Source organism: Dermacentor variabilis, chromosome 2 (assembly GCF_050947875.1).
Source record: "Dermacentor variabilis isolate Ectoservices chromosome 2, ASM5094787v1, whole genome shotgun sequence".
NCBI classification, from domain to species: Eukaryota; Metazoa; Arthropoda; class Arachnida; order Ixodida; family Ixodidae; genus Dermacentor; species Dermacentor variabilis.
Window position 1 is genome coordinate 108871221 of NC_134569.1, and position 27703 is coordinate 108898923.

A 27703-nucleotide genomic window follows, 5' to 3' on the forward strand; every position below is an offset into this window, starting at 1 on the left:
CTGCGGGGATGTGAATTGACCGCGCGACACGTAAGCACGTTAAAAAGTGCGATACAAGAGAGAACGATAGATAGATAGATAGATAGATAGATAGATAGATAGATAGATAGATAGATAGATAGATAGATAGATGGATAGAGAGAGAGAGAGAGAGAGAGAGAGAGAGAGAGAGAGAGGGGGGAGGCAAAAACTACCTCGATATCTGGCTGCGCTTTTCCTCAGTGAACATTCGGAGGCTACTAAATCGAAGCAAGAACATGTTCTTGATACTAGTGTAGAGGCGACTCCGATTCCGGTTATGTGGGTCACGGAGGCGACGTGCGGATGGTTTCGGGCAACAACTTTTAATTCGTTGTTTCTATTTTTTTTAAGGAAAAGCGTGGCTTCACCCTTATCTACTATATACAGAGCTGCAATGTGCCCGTCGCCCTCGTTAGCCGGAACAGCTTTTTTCTCAGGACTTCGAGTTCTTTGTGAACTTGATATATTTTGCGCGTTTTCGCGAAAAGACCCGGGTCGGACGCCTTCCGCAGTTGTTATGTTTTTTCTTTCTGTCTGAAAAATTAATGCTACGGATTTACCATCGTCGCCCTTTTCTTGCCTGGAAGAGGCCGAACTTCTTTCGATATATCTGCTGCAAGTTCCCGACTACAGTTCAATTCCTTTTCAGCCAGAAAGATAGCCAAACGTGCGAAAAAGAACTTAATAAAGCGGCATTCTTGTTTCGTCACGACGGTATGTCACGTGGCACTGTTCTGATAACAAATTTTTAAAACGTTTTGTCTTTGTGCGAATCACAAAACCGTGTGGAATAAAATACCCCATATAGAACTTTGTTCGTCTCTTTGTTACGTTCGCCTTACTCGGTCTATCAACAAATACATTAGCAATTCAGGGAAGGTTTTAGACATCGTTTTTAAATTCTTTCTCTCGAGCTATTATGGTCGGCTAGTAGAACAGGGGTTTGTTGCCGTATAGAAACGAAAGAGGCAGAGAAAGGACAGTGCTAAGTCAAGAGCCTTTTTTTTTCTAACTCATTGTTTCGGCAGTTCTCCAAAAAGAGCATCGATCAGAGGGGTCGATTTGCTATGGCGCGGTATGGGAAAAAGCAAAACCAGTCCCGATGATTACTAGTTAATACGTAGACGCATCAGTAACATTATAGGTGTCACCCTAATTGACATTCAAGAAGTTGTAGCGGCTCATCAAATTCGCCTAAGTGTTCCTCGAGCACAAATATAGGAAATATACTTGGTACATGTTCGCGTGTCCGGCTCGAATACACGCTTCACGCGTAAACACTGCTCCAAACTAATTCGGCTTTTGCATCTCATACTACGATTACGACAGACAGAGGATAGTAACTCGTTTTCATCGCCAACATTCGAGACTGAACGAAGTAAGTGTGCCAGGTGGTGACAGTCACTGGGTCGAAGTCGCGCAAGCGTCTCGCTTTCCGAACGTTCGCTTTGCTTCCTACGTCATCGAATAGGCAGCGTCCCACTGGCGCTCTCGCCTCGTCGAGCAGATGACCGCTGACGAAAGTGCGGCGGCGGCGAATTACACTGCCGCAAGTGAACCATCTTCGGAAATCGAGATGCGTGCGTGATCTCGCAGCAGGTCGCATTATATATTGCGAATTGGCGCCTGCCAGTAAATAAAGTCACAGTTTCGCGGGAAAGGCGAAGCATCGATTGCGATAGCAAATTATTAGACAGCTATACAAAGTAAGGATAGTAGATTTATCGGCCGTATAAACTTGCAAACATTCACTTGCTAACTAAATTAACAAGCATAGTGTCACGCGCTCACAAGAAAACATGAACACATCTCACTCGATGACCGCAAACACTCACTGTTACAACGCTTGCGTTAGGAAGCACGGCAGCAGCAGCGAGCGAACTGACCTTCGTGCTGCCTCTCGCTTCAACGCAAACTAAGCGACGAGAACACAGCGTACACGAAGCTATCAGCCCTCGGCTACCCAGACTCTGTACTCATGGCAGATCGCTTTCAAGACAGGGCCCGCGCGGCCGACGGCGAAGTAGAACGCCCCTCCCCCTCCTACCCACGGTGCCTTGCGCGTGATGCAAGACGGCGCGCTTCTCCCCACGTTCCTTCCTTGCGGGCGCGAGATCGAGCCATCATCGTCGGCTCACCCTCACCCGTTTTCACTCGCACACACAGCATACGGCACGCGGCCGCGACATTATCGCACGTGGACCTTACACGAAATGCCACACCGATGTCGACGCCGCCGGCGGAAATGCACCTGGAGTGTCGATATAATTGCTATCGTAATAATAAATGTGTTAATGAATGTGGTGGTGGCGTAGCTATGGACAGATTTGTTCTGATTAGCAAGTGCATTAATTGTTCCACCAGGGCGTTTTAGGCGCGGACACAAGAGAGACTTTTCATCTATAGTGTTAGTCAAGCCACGACGCGACGAAACAACGCTAGCGGAAGCCGTACGAATCGCCTAATCGCCTCACGCCTTTCCGTAAAACACTATACCCATTGAAGGAGTGCATGGGGACGGCCTCTTTGCAGCTCGCTGTCGAGAAACTTTTGCGTTTCGTTATCACTTGGATTACTTCGAACGACACTTAGAAAAACTTCAATGACCCTGCCTCGCCACTTCAAGCGAAGTGTTGTTCCATGGCACGTCACCAAGCTTGCGGCATTGTAGAGTATCTGTCTCTGAAAAACACGCGTACCGTGGATCCAGTTTTAACTTTTTTTTTTAAGTTGCCATGGCTTGGCTTGTCTTGTCTGAAGTTGCCATGGCCTTTTGGGGATGGAATTATAACGCATAGGGCGCCCAAAGTTGCTGAAAACTTTGTTATGGTTCGAAGCGTCAATATTATGCGCAATAGCTCACAGAATAGGTTGCTGGTCTGCATCTATACCGTGCGTGCCTACAGTCGGCGGTGAAATTCATTTCGCTGTCGCTGCTCACATGTGCCGCTTTCTCCGTTTCTCGACAGCGGACGCTGACAGAGTTCCAGCCGGTTACGGATATGACCTGTACTTGGCGAGTAAGGAAGACAGGCAATAGCCGCGGGAGGCTGAGTGAGAGGACTGAGTGATGTTTTCGAATTGACAGGGTATACTACAGAATAATACACCCGCATGTTTCACTAAAAGTGGAACGCTACGGTCGACACGTGGACTCTTGGTAAAATAGTTGGTATACTATATCGTGCTGACGCTACGTTGAAGAGCCGCAGAGACTTCCTTCGTATTTATCCACACGACGCTTGGTGAACATAGGCTTTGCTTCGCCACTCGTGGCACATCGAGGCAGAAAAATGTGATGAAAATTTTCCTAGAAGGGTAATAATAATAATAATAATAATAATAATAATAATAATAATAATAATAATAATAATAATAATAATAATAATAATAATAATAATAATAATAATAATAAAGACCCGCGGAATAATAATAGTTGTAGGAACCGGTCGTGAGAGAATGAGTGATTAAATCGCTTGAAGCTAGAAAATCTTCGCTCCGAGGCTGGAGCTGTCGATGCAACGCTTGTCGAAGCTAAAGGAAGGAAGTGTGCTCTGAATTTCAATATTACTCCCCCTCCCCACGTCTCTTTCTGGGCCGTACCCAGACAGCTTTCTGGGCCTTACCTGTACAGTAACCTTGGTAAGTGGAAATAGATAGAGGATCCTTCTTTAAGCTCCTTCTGCTTCTTGTGATCCGAAGCTGATTGCACTCTCTGTGCAGCTGGTCACAGAGATCTCGCGGATTAGCTCCCGCACGTAGTAATTCATTATATCTTCAAAGGCGAACGGAGGTGCAGTTGAAACGCGAGCGTGAGGTCTTTGCGTGCAGCATACGGCGAAGAACAGCAAATACAGCTGGAACCGGAGCCGACAGCGCGCGCTTCCAAACTTTCTTTTGTTGTCGTGAAGGCGCATTTCGCTAATAATGGCGCGGACGTCTCTGGCGCATCTCATGTAAGATTCCATTTACCGGCGTAAGAAGACGAGAATTAGGAGAGAACCGAAATTCCTTCTGTATTACATTTCGCCTTCGCCTCATGGCGAGTCGGCGTACGGCAGGAAATTACGCCGCGCGGTTTCTTTGAAATAGTTCGTCGGCGTTTCGTCGGAGCAGTTATAGTAGTTCGACAAAAACGAGTTATTTTCACTGTGGAGCGCGTTTTAGTGCGTGCTTTATCGTCGTCGGCGTACGGTCCTAGACTAAGCGCTACATCAAACTAAACGTAAAGTTTGGCTTCGCCGCATTACTTTGACTCAACTCCAAACGTTGACTAAAACGTGAGGTTGGCTTTGCCACATTACTTTTAACCAAATCCAGACGACGAGTAAAGTTTGAGGTTGGCTCTGCCTCGTTGCATTGTGGCAACGCAAAGAAAGAAATCGCGGGAGCCATGCAGAGTTTGTCAGCCCTGGCCCGCACTTTTTTTTTTTTTTTTTGCCATTGAGAGAGTGGGAGCGAACGAATAAAGGACCGAGCAAATGGACAGTGGAATCGAAGTAGACAGAAGCTTCTAGCGTCGCAGAGACAATTGGATGGAAGCTTGGGAGCGCGCGTTGGAATGGCATGCACGGAGCAGACACAACCGTCAGCCTACGACTCCACCGCGGGACGCTTCCAAATTAGCTGGTCCCGCCGTGGCGTACGCGCGATTTGCAGCGTCCGCGGCGAGCGCTCCGCACGATGTTCGGAACAGGCAGGGTCCGATTAGATTGGGCTGTGTGCGCGTACAATGTAGATGCGGGGCTCCACGCTTTGAGGGGACGCATGCGTGTTGGTTGGTACTGAGATGCACTCGACGTCGCTTTCTCTAGGCGGCGCCGCTTCCATTTGCGAGTGCCGTACGTTGATTGGCTCGACGCGCGCTTTTTCTCTTCTTTAGGACAACGATGGCTACGTGTTCTTCTTCTTTGTTGTTGCGTATAAGGTGTCGTCGCCTGTACACTTGGGGGAACGACCTGCGTGCCTCGCGTGTTTATTTAGGCTAGTGTTGTAGCCCGCTGTTGCGAAGCGTTGTGGTGTCATTTTTTGTTTCTCTGGTGCTCGGCAATTACGCTTCACTTGGCTTGGTGTTGCGAATGAGGCTTCGTGGTAAACGTACTGCAGAGCAAAATGCAGGGAGTAGCGCAAGCGTCTTATTTTACGGGCGCAACTTCCAGTGTTTCGTGGGAGCGCGTTCATGTATAAACGACCTCGAGGCTTTTAGGGATCATTTGATTCAACGTAATCTTGAATTAGCTGTGAATTTGAATTCACTTCCTCTTGTCTGATTGAAATACCGTCGCACTCATGTTTTAAGATGAACCCGATACCAAGTACTTCAAAATGTGCAACTCCAGCCGGTATTCAATAAAACAGTGTAATTACTACATTTCTTTTACAGCGCATATACATATATGAAGCAAACGAGGGCAGGGAAGGAAGCTTCTTTTCAGAAAGCTTCAGGCGCTGTGTGATCAACGTTCTAAGAACCCAGCAATGTGATCAATTGAAAGGTAAAAAGAAAGATAAGGCTAAGCTTTTTTTGCAAGTACCTAAACTTGAACAAGCTTTACCTGTCTTATAGAAAGCACAGATAACGTGTCGTTAGACATGTTTTGTCTGCGAAAACTCAAATGTTGACAGTCCTTTGAGGGTAGCGATGCCGGAACACATATCTTGGCAGCACCTGCAGTAGCAAAGTTTTCACTAGATGGGGGGGTCTGAAGACCCTTTCATGATCTCCTTAGGCTAAAAAGAAACAATTGGAACTTGTTGACTTTCTCAAAGTCATAAGTTCACCAGACGCGTGTCCGCACTTGTGATGGATATCACAGTCCTTTATGGCTATTTACGTCACACCTATTTTTCCACAAGTAGCAGAGAACGCGTAGACAACCACTGAACGGTCGATCTTCAATACACTTCAAGGATTCACTCAACGACGCTGACTAATTAGTGTCAGTTCAGTTATGTCTATATCTTTGCAAAGTTCGAAATACTATTCGAATGAAAAAAAAAATAAACGGAATTCATATATGGTCCCGCATCGCTCCAGTGTCAAGCGATCGTTTGCCTATAGAAAAACAAGACGGAATCATCAACGACCGCGCTCGAGAGTCCATAAAGCTTTAATAATCCTTAAATTCTTCGGGGGATTTCGTTGAGAGAGAGAGAGAGAGATCTCATTAGGGTGAGCTCAGCACATACGAACATAAAAAGAATGCTCTGAAGTCTTGTAGTCGTTCGCACAGGCCATGGTTGTTCGGAAGCGCTGTACTGTGCCGACACTCGGCGAGGCCTCCCTTTTGTGATGCCCGTCTTACAACGCCCGGCTTCAGATGGACAGCAATGCGTAGGTTGTTCGTGGGCGGCCGCTCCGAAATGTTTTTTTTTCTGCATTTAGCGCAGCTCATTGAGACACTCTCTGCATCTACTATGCGCACAGTATCTCTCTCCATGCTTCGTCCTTTGGGCGATACTGCACTTATTATCATGGACCTTCTTTTCGGAATGACGATTGTCTTCGCTTCGAACTCGTCTGGCCTAATAACTATATGTTCTTGCGCTGAAGAAGAAAAAGAAAGAAAGAAAGAAAGAAAGAAAGAAGGAAAGAAAGAAACCGATTGCTATCGCTCTGACAGCTGAAATGCAATGCGACCTGCTGCATTCTAGTGCGCACGCGATGGAGCAATCGATGGAGCAAGCGAACGACGAAACGCTACCAATTGTCCTGACAGCCAATTGCAGGTTCGCGAAAGACAACGGGCGTGTCTACACCTTCGCCCGTGAAGGGGGGGGGGGGGGGGGGAGGGGGCTCCGACGGCCAAGGAATTCTGGATCGTCGGTGGACATCCTGAAAGCGGCTCTCTCGCTCGCCAGTGTGTACTTGGCGAAGGCCGGTGCGGTTGCGAGGGTGCGGTTACGCGGCTTTGACAGCTGAGAGAGAGAGAGAGAGGAAAACGGTAGGCGGAATACGACTTCGTGGCGTGCGCGTGCTCCTCCACGATTCGATTTCTTCCAAGACCGAGCGGCTTGATGACAGCGGAGCGAACATCACTTGGCTATTGAATGAGAGGCGCGTTATTGCGTCTGTGTTTGCGTGTCTGTGGGCTGTCTCCGGGTGTTTTTGAAGCGCGTTCACGTACGGAGGCGCGCCTTTTGTCATTGCCGGTGCGACGATCGCGTGTCCTCTGTGTCCCAAGCCACAGGCTATCGAGCGTGCGCGACTGGAGTCGCGCATATGCGCATTGCTGACGGATATTGGCACTTCATTAATTTTTGCCGAATGATCTTGAGGCGGGTCCGACTGCTATAGATAGAGCCTGTATTCGCGAACCTTTTCATACGCTAAATCCATTAGTAAGAACAGTTGCCGGTCAACCTGGAGCGTTGTGAGTTTTGACTTGTTTAGGCATATATAGTGCAGATGATGGCGGTGATGATGGTGGATTGCAACTATACGCGCGGATACAGCTTGGCGATCCGTCTGAACGCCTATTGCAGCGTCAGTGGAGCACGTCGCCCTCTTCTAGCAAACCATTTTTCTCTTTATGTCGAAACAGCGCAGACGACGGGGCGTGTAAAAAACGGACTAGGACAATGCGCTTGTGCCTCTTATGTCCCTTATAAATGCAAGAAGATGTTAAGAGAGAGAAAAATAGGAAGCAAGAATAGAAAAGGCAGGGAGGTCAACCAGGCGAGAGTTCGGTATGCTTTGCCCTGCACTGGGGATAAGAAAAAAAAAAACGGGGAATAGAAGGAGAGAGAGGGGTAGCACCGCGCGCTCGACTTGTTGACATGAAACTTCCTTGCGGACCTTTCTGGAAAGCGCGTGGAACCCTAGCCACAAACAGATTCGCTGTAAGATCATAAGCCATTCCACTGTGCGAAGGGGCGCGACCAGCGAAGCTGTTTAGCACACGACACAGAGATGAAGCAATGTTGAACATAGGTACGAACTCATTTACCGTGATCTTTATATACATTCGCGCGGGCGACGGTACCGCCGCCCCCAGGAGCCGGATGATACTATACACGCATGATGCTTCGACGGAACCGCCACCTCGTGAGAGCGGAAGGTAAGTAGATAGCGCTTGAAACGCCGACAAAGAGAGTGCGGTGCGAACGTAGGCATGGCCGACGCGGGTCGAAGTGTGGTATTTGTTCTTATCAGCTTAATATCTGATACGGGTTGCATTTGGATCCAGGATATTAAACTTATTTTTGCAAGTCAGCGGAGTGCTTGAAGCCTGCTTCACCTCCGACGCGGGTCGGCCCGGTACTGCACTATCTCCGGGATCGGCCAGCGATTTTTGCACACGCAGAACAAAAATACACGTAACCCTCACCATAAACAGCTCCGCTGTAAAACAAGCATGTTCATGTAGGCAGCCATGTGGGAGGCCTTCTTGCTCTAAGATCTCAAGAAGAGTCTCCGAAGCAAACGTGGTGGAAGACTGCGTGGAGAAAAAGCTGCGAGTGGAAATTCTCGCCGTGTATACAGCATCCGCTGCAATGCACTTGCTGGCGCCGTGCCAAAAGCGCTGCGCGTAAATTTAACCGGCAATGTTATTCGCGAGAAAGCAAGGTGACGAAGTGTAGAACCATACTCGCAAATCGCGCAAGTTCTACGTCGCGTTCTTTTCATGCAACGTTTGGTTTTACAGGCTGTCTTCAAAGAGTGCTTTCTCGTGTTGGGAACGCGTACGGGGGGCGCCTCGTCATCGTCTTGTCACGCACTTTTTCTTACTGCTCACTCTGTCGTCGATTGTCGTGCTAACTCGCGGCGCGCTGCATTGAAGAACGCTCCATGCGCGAACGTATACAGCACAGAGTTTCTAAATAAATACCCTAGAGGGAAATGTGGCGCTAGTGTCTACGGGGTTTCTCATGAGCGTTGCCTTATGGGAATGATGGGAAGTACAGGCCTCGGATTGACTTCTATCTTTAGACTAGTGGCGTTTGATTGCGGCGCAGTAAACAAAGCTGTACTCAAATATTATCGCGTAAAATCTAATTTTATTTCTGAAGTATGTTAAATAATGTACAACACGCTACATAAACTTTGTATGACATTGAGATGGAAGCATGGTTTACTATGGTTTATCAACAGGGCACACCAGGGTATGCATTCTTGTGCGATTCTGTTCCCGATTTAACGCCAGAGAATAATTATTTATTTATTTTTGCAACAGCAATAACAACCGTGCATGTACTTATATAAAAATAACTCATCAAATATTTATGGAAATAAAAATTTTGTATTGTGAGAAAGTGTTGCGCCCTTGAGAGGAATGCTGCAAGTGTCGTCTGCTACGACGCCTGCTCGCTGCAAACGTGAGACTTTTCTCGCAGACGACAGGCACTTGCGAACTCTCTCGCTTTTTCGAAAGGCTGCGTCGGCTGTCACGATTGCTGAAAGTCTTCAAGTACTTTTAAGCACACCTGCTGCAGTGCTAACTAGGACGCTAGTGGCCTCCTACGAGTATGCTTCATCATATTTTATATTGACGTACCGCTTCCGAAGCGTTATGGCGTGGCTTTGCACTTACGCATTTTGCGACAGTAGACTAGAGTCAGGAAGCAGGCACCTTTCCTACCACAAGTAAGTTCGTGTTCTCAAAGTCCTAAGACACGCATTTCAATGAGCACATAAACGAGCAATGCATAATGAAGCCCTTAATAAAATTTGATTGTCAAGCCACTAGAAGTACAACTGTATATGTCTTGTATCAGTAGTGCCTTCTTTTTGTTCTTCTGAAGTTTCATAAAGCACGTAACGCTACAGCGCCAACCTAACACACTTAACAAACCAAGGTCCAAACGCTCAAAACATGTTCTTTCAACGTTTACGATGCCGTCGCTTTCTCGTCAGGGCTTCGACACCACACCGCGACACAAACATCGTCCCAGTCGCTGGCCCAGCGCGCTATCACCACTTCGAGCAACATAACAAAGGCAAGGAGGAGGAGGAGGAGGAGGAGTAGATTTTAATGGCGAGAAAGGAGGAGAAAGGAGGAGAAAGGCAAGGAGCTTTGCGTTGCACTGTCCCACTGCAGGTTATAGCGGAAGGGTTGAAATCCGGGCCAGTTGGTACATAGTTGAAGGAAAAAACCAGTAAAAAAACACAAAGGACAAGAGGAGAGGTTCGCAATTATAGGTTATAGCAATTGCGGTTATAGCAATTGCAGTTGGAGCGAAACCAAAACTGCCAAAAGATACTTATAGACTAGTTCGCCAGTCAACAGAATGCCAATCCGAAGCCTGTACTTCCCATCATTCCCATGATGGTTGAACGATTGCAGCGCCAGATTTCCCTCTAGTTATGCAATATGAAACTATATGGTATACATCGAACGCGCATCGCAGAAAGGGAAGCGCTGGCCTCCGCAAAACGTCGATCCACGGTTCGGAAGGAGCAGCGGCGTGTTACGTCGTCGCGATTTTGTTTATTCCCCCCCCCCCCTCGTCGTCGTCGTCGTTGACTGCACTAGCGGGCGACGTCACGGCGTCGCCATTGTTTGTATTTCCTTGCGACTCCCGAAGGACGTTTTAAGGAAAAAAGAAAAATAAAAAGCTGCGGCCAAGCAGGGTCTTCCTTCCCCAGGGTACTATCTCGCGACGCGGTCGAATAGTATATAGGATCGGAGGGTGCAATGAAAGTGACGAGAATCGATCTACGCTGCGTACGCGTGCACACGAGGTGCTCGTAAATTATAAGCGCATCGCGTCGAAACCAGACGACCGTGTACACGCGTATATACAGACGGCGCTCGTAAATCGTGCCGATATAATACGGCGGGCCAAAGCGAAGTCGACTTTCTCCGCTCGTCGTTTGTGTGTTTAGGTGCCACCGACATTGCCTGGCGGCGCCTAAGGGAACGTTGCATAAAGCTCGTATAAAGTTTCCTACAAAAATCATTATTTAGGGTGAATTAACTCTGGCGCTGTGATCGTTCAGTTATCGCGGGAACGATGTGTATACACAGTGCGTGGGTTTTTCTAATCGTCGGGCTTGCATGGCTTCAGACGTTCTTGATGCAACTGCGTGTTATGCTTCGTCTTTCTAAATTCTTTTGTTCCAGCAATCGTAGTTTTCTAAGCACGGCAAGGCAATAATTAAGTATCAGCTGCACATGCATAACCCTTGCTTATTATTCGTGTTGTAACGCAGTGTTTCACCGAAAATGAGCAGTTTGAAAAGTGACAAAATCCGTTTGTAGCCAGAAGGCCCAAGATAAGGCAAATCCACGTAGACACTATCCATCATTTCCGCGCTGGCTGAATCGCCATACTCGCAGCTTCCCGACTGTGGCGCCTGAGTTCTCTCAAGTAATGTTTGCAGGAAACTCCTTGATACAAAGTGCAGCGGAAATGGTCGTTAGGTTAAAGAAAAAAAGTCCCGACGGTCTGCGCACGCCTTGCGTCCTGAGCCAAGAAAGCGCGCCAAATGAACGTGACCCCTCCTTCTTCTCTCCCTCTAAAAACGCTAGCTGTCGTTCGTGCGGCACGTGCTAGTCGAGTGGCCTTGCACACCGTAGGCGCGGAGTTTGCCGGTGCGCTGGCGAGGCGGTGGAGATCGCCTATAAACAACGTCCCACCATTAACATTAACCGAGGCCTTCCATATAAGTCTTCATCTCAAGGATGCAGGTGGCAGTCATTTCTCTTGTTAAGCGAAAGTCGCTTGGTTTTTGCCGCATTGACACCGCTCTGCCATATAGTGGTTACCGCCCGTGAAACGTATACAATGCATATGCGCGCGGCGGAGCTGGTTCTACCAGTTTCTATCGACAGTGGACTCGCCAACGTTTCGATATGGGGACTGGGTGGTGTCCACCCAGTCCCTCTGATGGTTGCCTCTGAGCATCAGAAAATGATCACCGAGGCTATGCTTCTTTGCTTACCGCCGGAAGCAATTGCGGAGCCGAAAACTCGTCATAGACACACCATGTCTATTGACACCACCTCTTACTTTCCTCGGGGCGTTTCGACAAGTCCATTTGTCGAAGCGTTGGATCCGGGCCGAGACATCCCCTTGTTCGCTTACACTGTCTTCGGGTCTCCGTCCTCCAGGGATTCATTTTTCTTGTTTGGCCCTGTCAGTTTTTTTCTTTAATGTCGCATCGCATTCTGTTCTCAGGCTGCGCAGTGCCCTTCGCTGTGCGAACGACCCACTAGCTCGAGCCAAGGTTCTAGCTTGGACGTAACTAGGGCGGACGCGGCTGACAGCTGGATGGGAGAGTAACGGTACGGGTCGACCGGTGACAACCTGTTAGAAGGTCTTATTTGACCGGCAACGCTAGAGTAAAATATTCTATCGACGAAAAAAAGGGAGGATTTTTTTTTGTTGCTGCACTGTGGGAACCGCGATTTATTTTAACGTTTTGTTGCTCAAAAACAATTTCCATGCAAGTAAAACAAGCTTCCAACAGAATAAAGCATGAAATCAGCCTCGAGGGAGGCAAAGAAAGCCCAAGTACTCCTGAAATAGTTCACGCATGCAAAGACACGCACGTGCGCGCGCTTTAAGAAAGAAAGAAAGAAAGAAAGAAAGAAAGAAAGAAAGAAAGAAAGAAAGAAAGACCACTGCTCGCGCGTGCGGAGCCCGGAATGAATAAATTGCGAGTGACTATGGTGAAAAATACCATGCAATAGAATTTGCTGCAACCCTTTGGACGCATACACTTTTTCTTCTCGTCTGTTGGTAACTTTCTTCCTCTTCTTTTGTTCACGATGCGTTCACGATCGTAATTCGAACGATGCTGTACTATCGCGAGCTTGAAGAGGAGGTAGTTTCATTCATTATAATCTGCCTTGCAGCAGCCGTTTATTTATTATTCATGCTTACGTTTTGTCTTTAGCTGTAGAGCAGCAGCGCTTCTTTAACTTAAATTTTATGTTTAGCTGTTGGACAGATAGAAATGGAGCAGCCAAGGTACTTTCTGCTGTAATCTCACTTCACAGCAATACGCGTGCAACAGAAGAGAATAGGTATAAAACGAAATCGCCAAGACTTGCCACAACAGCGCATTAAACAGTGCTGGAAAAGCACCAAAACAAGCGCACAACTCGGGCATTAGTCACGGCTGGAGCGGCAAAGTGCAACGAGCTATAGGGAAAAGTTAGCAACCTTCCCCACGCCCCAACGAATGTATATATATATTTTTTCGTTCTCTTCAGCCACGTTTTCAATCTCTCGCTTTCAGCACCTGCGCATCACCTTGACACTCTGGAGGCCGAACAGAGTGCACGATTGTTAGCGTTCGCACCTGAGTCTTTCCTGCAAGACAGAGCTGCGCTGCCGAGAAAGGGACAGCGCAGTACAGGCGAACCCTTCGCCTGTACTTCGCTGCTTCTCTCAAGCGTCCAGTCGTTCATTTTCTATCACCCCACTTCGCTGGTTGTCCATCGCCTTCTCTCCTTTTTTTACCCCTCGTTTCAGCCCTCTTCTTCGGAGTTGCCTTTCTCTGCAGGGTTTCCGAGAGGAGCGGAGACGCGAAACGAACGCTTAACTTTATTTTTCTTTTATTTTACAAATTTGTTGTGTTATCTCATTAACCTCTCACGTCGAGTCTTCCTTTCTTTTCCTTTTCTGATTTTCCTTTTTCGGAAAGCAGCTCGTTCCGCGCCAAGGTTATTCTTTCCTCTCGCTTCTTTCCCGCAAGAAGAAAAAGAAAAGGAGAAGGACAGCAAGATCAGCAGCCCCGTTTTGTTCCAGCGCTTCCGACATTTCCTCCTTCGTGTGCTCGATGAGGCTGAGAGAGCGCGTTGGCTGCGCTGTAATTCGACTTTTCATTTTTTCTCTTATTGTTTCCCGCGGCGCGGCGCCTGAACGGGCGTTTTGTTTTCATCTTCTGCCGCCCGACCCTTCTAGTCTGCGCCGCTTTATATAAACGCCGCAGCAGCAGCAGCAGCAGCACAAGCATCGGCGACGTGCGTGACAATTTTTCACGGAGTTTTCGGACCGGCTTCGTCGTCGTCCGCGCATGCAACGTCTCGGTCGTAGCTTCTCTCGCGGGGCTGATGGGTGGAGTGCATGCGTGGCTCGCCCGTTTTCTTCCTCTTATACGCGCCGCCGATGCAGCTGCTTCTGCGCGGCGGAGGAGGATTATGCCGGCGGCCTTGCCACGTATATGTACGTAATGATGTTGGCAAGGGCGTTCACGTGACCGTGACGCCGGCTTATTGGGCGTGCTGTTGATGTCTGGGGCTCCGTCCGAAAATAGCTCGAGTTTTCGTTTCGGTTAATTTTCACCCGCATTCTCTCCGCACGCGGCCTTGGCTTTTCTTCTGCGTTGGGCTTTCAACTTGATCTGTGTTGTGTTGCTTTGCAATGTAGATTGTAATGTAGATAGACAGAGGAGTGAAGGAAGAGGATAAGTAGGGAGGTTAACCAAGTTCGTGCCCGATGTTGGCTATCCTACACTCGGGGATCGGGAAGCGTATTTGGAAAATCCAGAAGGGACAACGCATGGCAACCGCAGCGCCACGCTATTGGCTGCCGCCTGCGGGGACGCGCCGTGGCGTCATGCCTAACAACGTACTCTCATCACCAGCGGTTTCGCGTAGCTTGTTGTGGGTCGTGGCCAACGCCGTGGCCAACATTTTGTCGTGGCTGGAACGCAGACGCGGCTACGTGAAACTGGCGTAACTGTGTGCTGGCGCGGTCGTGAGCCGAGGGTGACGCGACTTTCCGTCCCATCCATCGAAGCGCCCTCTCCGCCCTGCCGATTGATAGGAATCGGGACCTACGCCGGTGCGACAGTTTACGCTGCGAGGATCGCTGGGCGAAAGCCATGCCGACAAGATCGGAACCTGTGAGATGGAGTCGTATTCCACCACTACTACTAATGATACGCAGCGCGATGCCCTCAAGTGGAAACAAAACGCCCTTGCGATTACTGTGCTGCTCACGTCCTGTTAATGCAATTCGGCATACATCGACACGGCGTGAAAGCACTGAATAGTTTTTTAAAGTACGTGCGCTGGCACAAAACGTTATAAACAGTCCCGAAAGAGCCTATATTGTGTTGGAAGTTAAAGTTCACTCTAGATATCAATAAATGTTGCAGGTATGTGCCAATTTCTTCACCTAATTGCAGAGAACTCTCTCTGGCCGTTATTGCATTTTTATGGCTTCCTCCATGTCCCAATATGCTGAATTTCAAGTACATTGAAGTTGTTGCAGATGCGAAATGCCACTTTTATAATGTATTTGGTTCGCCTGTTAAATATAGTTTAAAAAGTTCTGTTCAAAAAGAAATTCCCATCTTTTTACAACTGGGATAAATAATGTTAGAGGTGGAAAGCTGTTATAATGGCATTGTGCAAGCTAATACTTTAATTTAAGAGCACTGCTTTAAGTGAATTTCTAAAGCACAGCAATTTTGCTTGCCTTTTTCTGTTTTATAAACTAAAATGTACATCTTTGAAAGGCAGCCTGACCCTCTTTAAATTCGAAATATTGGACACAGACTGGGAACACTGCTTTCCAATACACTTGCTGAAACTGCCTTATCAGAACACCCTAGTACACAATGCAGATTCATAAGGAAGTGACAACAGTTTGACAATTTTAATCATTGAAAGACTTAGCTAAACCTTTTTTGGGTTGTTTTTTCTTGCTTTCAGACGCTGCACATTGCCTTTTAAGGCATGTTTTCAGTGTTTCTTTTTTTATGGGGAGGGCATGTTAACATCTTTTACACCATGTCAATTATGTGGTGCCATAATGTGTTCTTGGATGGAGTCTTGCCCTTTCATTCAGTACAATATAATGTCGTTTATTGTGTCATAGGCCGTTTTACATTTGAGTATAAGTGTAGCATTTTGCTAAGTTTTGCCTCTGTCACCCAAGCTTGCAAGTTCGCTACCCACTGCTGGTGACGTGTGACACGTGACTTTTGTTCAATAAAAGGAAGTCTGTCACTTATCCTGTGCACAGGTTGTCTTTTTGGATTACAATTTGTTGCCTATATTAGTTCTTTTGTTGCATCTCAGATTAGGAATGGCTATCATAGTTGACATCATTTAACCATATTGCACACAATGTGGATATGTACTTGCAATATATGGCCACCATAAATATAAATAGAAGTTAATAATTCAAGAATAGTGCCTTTGCATGGTGGGACAGCCATGAATTGTAGCTACAAGGTACCAGCGCTGCAAGTAGCACTGTTTGTGCAGAATATAGTTCAACTCAAATACTTTCAAACATCATTGTTTTTGTCTGCATTTGTATAGCTCCAGTTCCTGTGAACAACACACATATGGTGGAAGAGTGGCTTGCACCTGCAGTTGGGCCCAATGAATAGCCAAATTTCTGCCCGTTTTCATGTTATTAGCATATTAGTAGAGGCGGTCGTTGTTATAGTAGCCTGTTTGCCCAGTGTAGAAGCCACTGCAGGTGTCAGGATCTTGTACACATCTTCCGCTTTGCAGGGGACACAGCATCTGGCACATAGTTTGTCACAGGCCATGTCTTTGGGGCGTTGGGTTTGCTCACTTGCAAAGAGAGAACCAAGCTTGTTGGATATGAATTAAACCGTTTGTACACTCGGTGGCCTTCATTTTGTGTGACATATATGGTTATAGCTGCCCTTGCTTTATGCATTTCTTGTCCGGCAGCAGTCCTGCTTTTGAAACACTCGGGATAGCTTTTAGCAAGCTGGACAGGAATAGCACTGAAAAACCAGCAGATGTTAATTGTCACACTTGTCATGCGAAGCTTCATACAGTATGATGAGGGCGGAAATTAATGAGGGTGTTCCTCAAGGCCTTGTAGCACATGTCATGAGTTTGGAGCAACGTGATGTATAGCACTTTTCTGTTCGCATACTATGGGTTCAGCAGGTGTGGCCATGGTTTAAGTGCAGTGCAAGGTCAAGAAAACATATCTATGAGCAACACCCTGGTAAAGGAGACGCTGGGAAAACTAATGGGAAGCCTGTTGAACATCTAATTGACCAAGTTGCTGGCTTCATCAGGCAAAGTGTGATAAAGAGAAGAAAGTCATCAACACATCAGAATGTTTTTGCATATAGACACTGCTAAGGTTCTCAGGCACGCCAATAAGTCTTAGTGCGCAGGCTATGCAAGACCAACTACATATGCCTTCTGTTTGGACAAAGAACTGTTCATTGTAACTGGATGAAGATGGAGTGGACAGAAATAAACGGCAGCTCTATTAATCTGGTTTCACTGGCATTAACACTGATATGTAAGTGCGCATTTCCATACTCCGCAATGCCTTCTTGGGTGACATCAAGGACCAGCTTGAGGCAAAGGATAATAGACATCTTTACAAGCTAAAAATGCATGCATGGAGAGCACTTTGTGTCCAAAAAGTAGGCACTTCCACAGGGGCACTGGAAAAGGAACATATTATTGACAGTGGGCAAAGACAAGCTTCTCTGCTACTATACACCCAGCATTGTTGCCATGTAACGACATCTGAAACAATCCCTCTCAAAGAGGAAATCATCTTTGTGTATCCACAAAGAGGGCAGCAGGCAAAGCCCCTTCAGCAATGATGCCAGCTTCAAAAGGCCCACTTGCACATCCTGAATGCTTTCTTCTTAGACTTTGCTGGGTGCAAGCATTCTACTGTCCAAAAGTTGTCATTGAGAGCACTGTTCGTTTGGTTGCAATACAGTTCTGAAGTGATTGCAACAAATTTCCCTTCCTAGTTGGTCTGGAGGCTCACGGTGCTCATGAAGCAACACCATGAGATAAGCAAGGTGACAGGATGCCTCCAAGCCCTTGTTTATTTATCACACTGTTTTGTTAGTAACAACCATGAGATCTGAGACCAACAAGCTCACGTTCGGCAATCTAATGGTTACTGTGGAGGATCCATAATAAAAAGCACAAAACAGAAAACTCAACAGAAAGGATAAGGCACCATTTAACACTTAGTATTGCTGCAGCCCACCCCCTTTTATTTTGTCTGGTCATGCTACATTTTTTTCTATAGATAGGCATGAACTTATTCTGTGCGCAGCTTACTGCAGAGAGCATAGGTGATGTTCCCAATCGGTGTCCGATTTTTATATACACTATGTGCTGGCTCAAAGAGGCTCGAAACACTGCAATGGAAGCTTCTAGTAGAAAAGGTACCTGGAAGAAAAAAACTGTGCTACAACCACCTTGGCAACATCTTGTCCCCTTAATAAAAATTGTGCTTCCGTATCAACTTCAGCCCTCCAGTTTAGAGTAAGTACCAGTGCACTTATGAACAACGAATCAATTCTCAAAGAGCACGTGCAGTCCAGCCAGAAGCATAGGCATGAATCCGCATTGTGCTCCTGCATTGAAGGTGAATAATGCATTACAAAATGGCGAATGTGCCTTAGTAAGCTTCCCGGCAATATGAATTTGTAATGTACAAAGAATTGTCAATAAAGCTTACCAAGAGCACAGATGCAGTTGCAAATTATATCACAATTGAAGATAATGAGTAAACCTATGTGCCCTTTCCACTCTTAGTATGCTTTACTGCACGATGCTACACCCCTGTATTGCAGTGTAGCAAGCTACGAAAGAAACGTTGCATAATTGAGCTTTTTAAGATTACCTTTTTCGCAATACACCTATGTACTGCGGTGAAGCATACTAAAAGTGGAAAGGGGCCACTGTCACTGGACATAAAAAGAGTTCTTTAATTATACACTCGCGCAACCGCCGCCTCTCAGGTCGCCTGAGTGGACATACTATGCTGGGTGATAGCGGTCCCCTCCCACCTTTAGTATCCTTCAGCGCGTAACTAAAATGTACTGCGGCGAAGAAGCAGTACATTTGTATTGGGTGAATAAACAAATAGTTTTTACAACAGTACAGAAATAAACGCGCACCATGCATCAGTCTACCACATGGAAGAGGGTCGCAACAAAAGGTAGCTGATTCACACAGGCTGTGTAGCCCGCTTATCAGTCGTAAAGGCTATTATAGGAAATTCAAAATTTCAGACACACAGAAATATGTTTATATGTTTACGTTCGCACTCCTTGCGTAATAAGACTGCCAGAACTTCCACAGTAGGAAGTAATTTACAACACACAAATGCGAACAACACAGACATATGCCTTGTTTTCAACTCGGTCGTCATGCAAATGACATATAGCACGGAAAAACGTGAACATGCTGTGTGTTAGCATCGTAAACTTCATCCTAGGCAAGGAGCACACCACAATCCCGCGACAGCCGCTAATGAGACCAAAACGGGAGCACATATCTGTGAACGTGCAAATGGAGACCCCTAAGCCATTCTGTTCTTCCACCACCCCCCGCTGCACGGCTGCACAACTCGTATCAAGCACAGCACACCTAACACACATTCAGCGCTGAACAGTGCATGGGCGGTCGACGCAGTTGCATTTACATGACTTGTAGCGAGCAGCACATCCCTCGATGTCCGTTAAGCAAAGTCGGACACGGCGACGCCACATCGCGGTTCGTAGAACTTCGCTGCCGAGGCGCTAGGCCAGTTCGACATTTCAATTGTCAAGGAAGCACGGGTCACACAACGCAGATTCTGTACTGCCAGAGCTCACCGAGGCGAAAGTCGCACTGCCGCACCACCACTACTCGCGGCTTTCCGCCAAGTAACTCAGAACCTAACACCAACACACAAGCAACGCAAGCACGATCACATAAGCAACGTTGAACAACGCACCGTCCGCGCGAGCCGGAGAACGATCACGCCGAGAACGAACACACCACGGCGCCGCTCGGCGCCACCATCATGCCTTCTCAAAAATCCCTAAACGATCCTGTCCCTAGGCACCTATGATCAGGTCACGTAAGGGATTTTTATACGGAGAGCACCGGGAACGAGAGTTATCGCTTGGCGCCGTTGCTAGGGGTGACATCACGGCGTCCCGCAGGCTCGTAAGCCAATAGCGTGGTGCTGCGGTTGCCATGCGTTGTACTTTCTGGATATTCCAAATACGCGATCGGGAAAGGCCAAACATGAATGCGGAAAATGAAAGATTAGAAAAACATATAACGGGGCTTTTTGAAGGCGACTGGATTGTACTACCGCCTGTGATTGTCAGTGAAAGTTCCTCTACGAGTTTGTGTTGTGTGTAGTTGGTACTGCAGATACGTATATTTTTGTATATGTATGAACATTAGTTTGTTGTTTGTCTGCTGCTGCTTTTGAATTTTATTTCGCGACTCCGTCAGGCATGCACGGGAGGTCGCAGTCCACTTTATATCTGTGGTATCTCCTGTGTGGAAGCGTTTGAGAAAAGAACTTATGAAAAAGGAAGTTTGATTCATTAGTATGTCCGCACATGCATGTTGCGTGATTGGAAACCAGGGAGAAACCATCGTAGTGGGTTTTGTGAAGGTTTCACAGCCGGTTGCCGTACCCGAGTGTAAACTAGATGAGAAAAACCACAAGTGCCGTAACTGCAATGTCATATGACGGCAATGGTAAGACGCATATGGTTTAGACAGGGCAGGGTTCCGAGAACAAAGTACAATTATTTGCCTATGAATTGACAATAATAACGAACGGCAAAGAAAGCATCGCTTTAATAAATGCCGACGCACGATGCTAATGGTGCCTTCGACTGATCACTTGAGTGGGCTCCGCAATTGCTATCCATGGCTGTGCAGAGGAGGTAAGCTTTATCATCATCTTATGCTGAGTCCAATATGGGTAACTGAGCCTTATTATCACTTTTACAGCCCGCTTACGTCCTGGGCAATACCGCTCGAACGCCTCCATAGGAGATTTTGTATGTAGCGCTGCCGGAGCGATTGGAAGAGGCCAGTCGGAGATGCCTTCAGCTGCACAGACACCAGACCGTCCGCAGATGAGTTCGCATTGCCTCCGCCCGTTCCTATACGTTGCAGCTTCGCCTCAGCAAAAGTATAGGAGTCGGCTGTCACTTCGCGGTCGGCGAGCGAGAAAACGCGCGAATGCTTATCACGGCGCGCCAGCCCTTCATTGATCAACGCGCTCCATAATAGCGAGTTCCGGAGGCACGCTCGTCGAAAACGACGTCTGTTTGCGTTCCAGCTTCCGTCTGCTTGCTCTAGGCCGGCTGTGTGCACTGAGGCTCGTTGGGACCCATAAAGTGGGACGCGCTGCAATCGGAACGTGGTTCGGGAGAAGCCCACAATGCCCTTTATGCGGGATTCGAGGGCGTCTTTATATTCAAGGACGGCGGGATTGGGGAAGCGCGTTCTAGCACAGCGCCTTCTTATCCGCGATTGCCAGCTGCCGCCGCTTTTCGTTTTGGATGGGTCCGAGACACCTCTAGCCCTTCCACGGTCCGAATTTTCCTTTGGACGGCACAAATTTATCTTTTGTGCATGTGAATGAGAAAATGGAGGTGAATAAAAAGAAAATAACAGTTCCCAATGTAGTTTATCGCAATATATCTAAGCCTTCTACAGCGCGCGCGCGCGCGCACGAGAGAGAGAGAGAGAGAGAGAGAGAGAGAGAGAGAGAGAGAGAGAAAAGAAGGCAGGATATGGTAGTAAACCGGACGCACGTGCTTGTTACTACCCAACACAGGGGAAAGATGGGATTGAGGAATGGATAAAAAGAAAGAAAGGAGAGAAAACACTGAAGGTGTCGCTTCGTCCGGAGGTAAACATCGAAACTACAGTTGCTTGCCGATGTCTGTCGACTTCAGGAGCTGCAGCAGTGCACGTATCGTTTTCTCGGCTCGCGACGCATCTGATCCGTCCTCACCTTATACGACGCACAAATTTAGACTACCTGGATTCTCGATTCAGGACAAGTCTCGGAGACAAAAGTACTTGGACCGTCTATGCCAAACCTAGCATATGGTAAGCAACTTATTGTGACATTTCAAGTTGTTAAATTCGCACTTCCAAGTGTGTGAATTTGTGGCACGCGTGAACAGTGCGTGCGAAGTGTCAGAATCGGTGGGCACAAGATATGGCGCATGGAGGCCTAAACACAGTGTGCGGCAACGGGTGGACATTCTTCGAGAGAGGGAGAGAAACAGAGAGAGAGAGAGAATATGGGACGGAAGGCACTGGAGTTAGTTATAGTAGCTGTCCGATTGGCTGCGCTGGAAGGAGAGGAAAGTCGCCATTAATCAGAGAAGCTGGAACTGTGATTTCTCACATGAGTTATCGTTTCTGATTTCTTTTCTTGATGAGACGAGGCTGATGAGACCTTGTAGTTGCAACAAGGATCACTGAATGAGAAATGGTCCTTCAAATACACTCTAAGAAGAAAAGGAGGAAATGGGGTATTGAGGTTACTCCTTTTGGGGAGCAACTGATCTGCCACAACCATTCCTCCCTTTAGGGGGTAAGTGCGAGGGGATGAACTGTTACTCCCCATGCCGTTACTCCTCTGAGGACTAACAGTTGCTCTTTTCCGATGCTCCTCAAGGGAGTAACGGCCATTATTTCCGATGCTCCGCAAAGGTGGAATTAATGAAATTAGGCATTTATACGCTAATAAAAAAGATCACTGAGCTGAAAAAAAAGCAAAAAAAAACGTGCCCGAAAGTAGGATTCGAACTCACGACCTCGGGCTTACAAGTCAGCTACTCTAACCACTGCACCACGGCAGATTGGTTGACCGGGGTAGGAAATTGAGACAGGTTAAGCATCGGCACGCAGGTGCGGCAATGTACAAGTGATTCGGCATTTTGTGTGTATCCTGTGCGGGGAGAGTGTAACGTTGAGTGTACTTGCAACCATAAGCGAGTGCGAAAAGAAATCTACCCGAGTATTCTTAGGGGGCCTAAAACTGAGGCACTACGCGATGTAAACGTGTAGCGAGCTCAAAAGGGGCACATAAGACGACAGAGACGGACAATTGCTTTGTCGCTTAGTGTGTCCCGTTTGAGCTACACATCGCTTCAGTTGAGTTCGTAATCTTTTTGGAATGGAATGAACTTAGGTACTATTGACCAGCAAAATCTAGCAGTCTGTCAATGACTTGCGCGTTTAATGTGTATCGCTCACTCATGGTGCGCGCATTAAGGGCACGGCTCTTCACATTCCAACTTTATATTTCACGCAATTTTCTCACGAAGAGGCAAAGTGCTGCTTTGTATGTCGTTCAATAAACAGTGCACGAACTTCGAACTATTCACGATTTATAGACAATACAGTTTTTGCCGCATCACTCCACGACGCGGACGGAAACAGCGGAGCACATGGGGAGTAACTGTTGCCGTTCGTCCTCCCGTTGCTCTCTTTCCGACCAGGGACTAAACACTTACTCTCCAAAATTTGCACACGGCACGCACATCCATGCAGTTACTCCCTTGAGGGACGAAAGCGCCCTTTTTAGGACTAACTGCCCAGTTACTCCCGTTTTCCCCGGAATACTTCTTAGAGTGTAATTTGTGACCATACTCTCTCATTGTGCCTGTATTTTTTTCCCCATACATTTCTGTCACTGGGGTTTATTTTTGATATTTGGTGCGTTTCACGGTAGACTATGTTTCCATGATGCCCTTAGCTGATAAGCAACAACAACAGGAAGGGTTAAAGTATTTTGCGCGCTTATGCTGATGTTTCTTATCTGAGTCGAGGACATTGTGGGCTGAACCACGTGAGGCTCCGCGGGCCGAACTGGATCTAAAGAGTTTATAACGTACTCCTTAACTGGAACATGTGCAGTCCCTCCATTTTATCTTTCCCACTCATATCTTTTTAAATCTGGACTTTTGAATCAGAAAGGAGTGGTTGGAATCAAACCAGTTTTTTTTTTTAAATACTAACGCCAAAATACGAGGCAGAAAAAGGTGCATCATTTTGCTCACTGGGGTACCTGTATTTTAGGAGCAGTACGGCGTACTTCAACATACACGCCACGAGAAATAATGGGAAACTCGGTCAGTTTCTCGTTGTAAATGATACACACGACAGAGATGCAGTGAGAGACTTTGTTTTAACAAATATGAAGATAGAAGAAGCGCCTAATTGCATCCACGCCGTGCAATCCTACGGCGGACAGGCGAAGTGGGACACACTGTAAACGTTTTATGACCATCTGTGGGAAAAAAAAAGGCAAGGCTGTTTAAAGAGCCTGGCGAAGCAGGTTTCGAGCCGTACCACGTTAGCAACACGTAGTACACGGATGGGCGTCAGAGCAGCTTTACACACCGATCCGTAGAATAAGCTTGTCCTTCCGACAACAAGGCCCATGGCTGCTAACAAGACAGGTTCGTTTCATATTCGCCTGCACGCTCTGCCTATATATTATATACGCACGTCGCGAGCTCCCATTGCGCGACTCTCGCGGTGCTCTAGCTCCCTGCCTAGAAGGAGAGGAGCGAAGCTCAGGTGGTCACGTGTACACCTCAGAAAGGGTTTATAGCGTCCCGACTACATTTCCAGGTCTGCTTCCAGCGCACGGAAATCCGTCAAAGAAAGGGGAAAAAAAAGTGAGTAGAAACGCGAAGGGGCAGCTCATCAGCACAGCCAAGAAGGACCTTGTCGCTAGCGGACTCGGTAATAAACAGGAGGCGGCCACCTGCCCTCGGTGCTTCATTATGCATCTCGGTCTCGGCCCTGCTTTCCTTGCTCGCCCGCCTAGCCGGCCGCGCAGTTTTCGTGCCGCCCCGTGGTCTATATACGCGCAGGTCGAGAGATATACCGCGGAATGCGTTTCGGACCGCTGCTCGGCGTGGCGGTCCTTCTTTAGCCGCGCATTGTGCGTGCGGTGCCGACGGCGACGGGACTCTGCTATACAAAAGGGTGGCGTGATCGGGGCCGTGTCCCGTTGTGAGCCGGAAAGAGATGAAAGTGCGATGGGGCTCCGACGCCGAGACTGGCAGGTATTGGAGGGCCTCGACGTTTCGTGGCGTCAACGTGGCACCACGCTCGCATTGTCGTTCTCTGCCGACCAGCCATGGTGCGCTATACTATACAAAACCGTAAAAAAAAAAAAATAAATAAATAGAATAAGAACGCTACGTTTGAGGGAAGGAAAACAGCCAATGAACGAACGGGCCAAACGAAACGAAACGAAACTTGCGGGAAGGAGCGCAGGTTGTTCGAGCCTTTTCTGTTTGGCGGGGGGCAGCCGCGTTTGCGGCTTGTACGCTATGAGGGCTGTTCGATCGGTTTGCCTTTTTGGAGCTCTCTCGCTTCGATACAAGCGCGCGGCTGATTCTACTCCCCACCGTGCCCTTTATTTTCTTCTTTTTTTTCCCCTTCTCTCTAGTCGAGGTTCGCATTACCGGAGTTTCGGGCGTTTCCCAGGGTTTACGTTTTCGTTTTTTTTTGTTTCTTCTACAGTACTTGTACATACCTTTGGTTTGACGGTTCCCGCTTTATGCCCTGTTTTCGATTTTCGCTGGATTTCACTTTGATCCCTCCCCTGAGTCAACTTTCATAGCGAATGCGTGATTGAAAAAAAAAAAATGCCACCGCTCCTGGATGTTCACGTGAACCGAGGAAGTGGCAGCAAGCGAAGCGTACGCAAGTGAGGGCAGAAATATCAAGTGAAGGAATACGGTGTTTGTTCGGCTATGCTCCTCTAAAATATACTCTGCATGCGATTTGAATTTTGACGCGAGCCCACGAGAAACGCGTTGGCTCAGTGCATTTAACAAGGAGAAATTCTCGTGTCAAGTTTCTTCTATATCAACATTCTTCTTTTTTTTTTTCACCGCTACGCTCCCATTTACTGACTTCATTTACCCTAGCATTTCCCGGGGCGGGCTACTGGAGAGTGCTTTTCGCTTAGTTTTTTCTCTTAAGTCTTATCCTAAACCGATAGGGTGCGCAGGTGATTTTATATCTTCATTTACCGTCTTTATGACCAACAATAGAACGCTGAGGAAATCGGGACGCGGGCGTCTTTATGTGGCTGTTTTCTATTTATTTTTTGGCCCTTGGAGAGACCGACACATCTACGATAACTATGGTTATGATGATTATGATGATGGTGGCGACGATCCTCAACTAAGACACTAAGACGCATAAATCAGAGCGTTGTCGTGCCCCAATCTAGCTGGGCTTGCAGCCACCCTGTACGGCATTACTCAGACAAGCACCGGACGCCTATTGAGAAGCAACGCAAATAGCACGTCGCTTTTCGTTTGAACTACAGCTCTTCTAAATCTTGTTGCCTCAGACAGTGGGACAACATTGTAAATCAGCATAGGAAGCCTTGTATACTTTAGCTGACGTTCAAGGTTGGTCGGAGACACCATACACTTCCGTCCCAGTCAGTAAGTCAGAAAGCTGTATTATCGGTACTGGGGGTGATAGGTTTTGCGACCCCACCAGATGGCCCTGAGTCAGTGCTTGGGGTCATGTCGTGACCAGGACTCGTACTTCCGGAGCAGAGCTGTCCAGGAGGGTTTCCCACTTTTGCGTGCTTACAAGCTTCTGGAGCTCTCGGCTCCGTACACCCAGGGTCACAGAAAAAAAACTAAATTTCTTCGTAATTATCATGCATAAACAGAAATTGACGACCATACTGCAAAGTTCGCAATTCCACATATGGACTGCGGTCCTCGATGTCAAGTAGCATTAACATGCAGAAGAAAAAAGCGGCTTTAACGCGCAATCCCTGCTCCGTATGCTTTTGCTCACGAGTGTACCTCTGTTTACGTAACTGCTTGCGTAAAACTTGAGGTAAAATTAAACTGGGTCTATGCTGGGCGGCAGCTCAGCTAGCGTGCTTTGACATCTGGTCCATTAAACTGCGTATTGAACCGTGCGCATGTCAGTGGGTTGAACACGGCAAGCCTTAGCCCAGGGCCAACGTTTCGACACGGCTGACACTGCCATTGTTCGCCCACCGTTATTCAATTGAAGTCTCCATATTCCTGTGACAGCCTCGTCTTGTCTGTGCTGTCGTCACGTATAAAACCCTCACCGACAGCGCGTCATTGCAAGGTATAGCCTTTGCCGATGTTTGTGCCTATTCACCGAGGAATAGAATTCCTCGACGGACCATTGCCGCAGTCGGTGCACTGTGCTGATGCCTCAGGTGTTGCCCAGAGTTTCCGGTTAGATGTGCTCGTCCGCACCACGACGAAGCCGAGAGCTCCTAGCGACTTTATAACGTATATGAGCCACACGAGAAACGTAATGGTACACATAATGCGGCAGTATTTTATTTCGTGCCCTGTGCTTTCGTTGGGACGTGAACGCCGTGGTCGGTCGGCGCACATGTGTCTCGTGCACATCGAGTTTCACTTGTTTCTCGGTTTCTGGTTCCGTTAACCAAACCCGCCGTGGCGGCCGTCTGAAGTAGCGAAAGCGCGCGCTATTGAACTTGCTGACCGTATTATAGAGACGCTCCTTTTCTTGATTCTCCATACGGGAACTTGTCTTTCGGGCACCCTGGTACAAGAACTTGACAGAACAAAGGAAACGAACTTGCGTACATTGAACACACTTCCGTTATTGCCTCCCCTCTCCCTCGCACAGGGAGAGAGAGAGAGAGAGATAGATAGATAGATAGATAGATAGATAGATAGATAGATAGATAGATAGATAGATAGATAGATAGATAGAGAGAGAGAGAGAGAGAGAGAGAGAGAGAGAGAGAGAGAGTTACCTGTAGTGATTCTTTAGGTGTGCAGTCCGAATGCCCGCAGCTTGCCAGGCTGGATATTCTGAGACGCGTGATGCGCACTCCATGGCGGTATCGAGCATTTCCCCTGGAGAGTGGTTTTTCTTTCTTTCATTTTTTTATTACTTTCCTTTTTTCGTTTTACAAAACT

General features: G+C 47.5%; 1 protein-coding gene and 1 pseudogene across 2 annotated transcripts in view; both read left to right on the forward strand.

Annotated features, from left to right (window-relative positions):
- LOC142572501 (multiple C2 and transmembrane domain-containing protein 1-like) overlaps positions 1 to 27703 on the forward strand; it is a 307998-nt gene that overhangs the window by 39980 nt on the left and 240315 nt on the right. The gene's annotated exons all lie outside the window — the stretch shown is intronic.
- LOC142573494 (U2 spliceosomal RNA) lies at positions 8136 to 8315 on the forward strand (annotated as a pseudogene).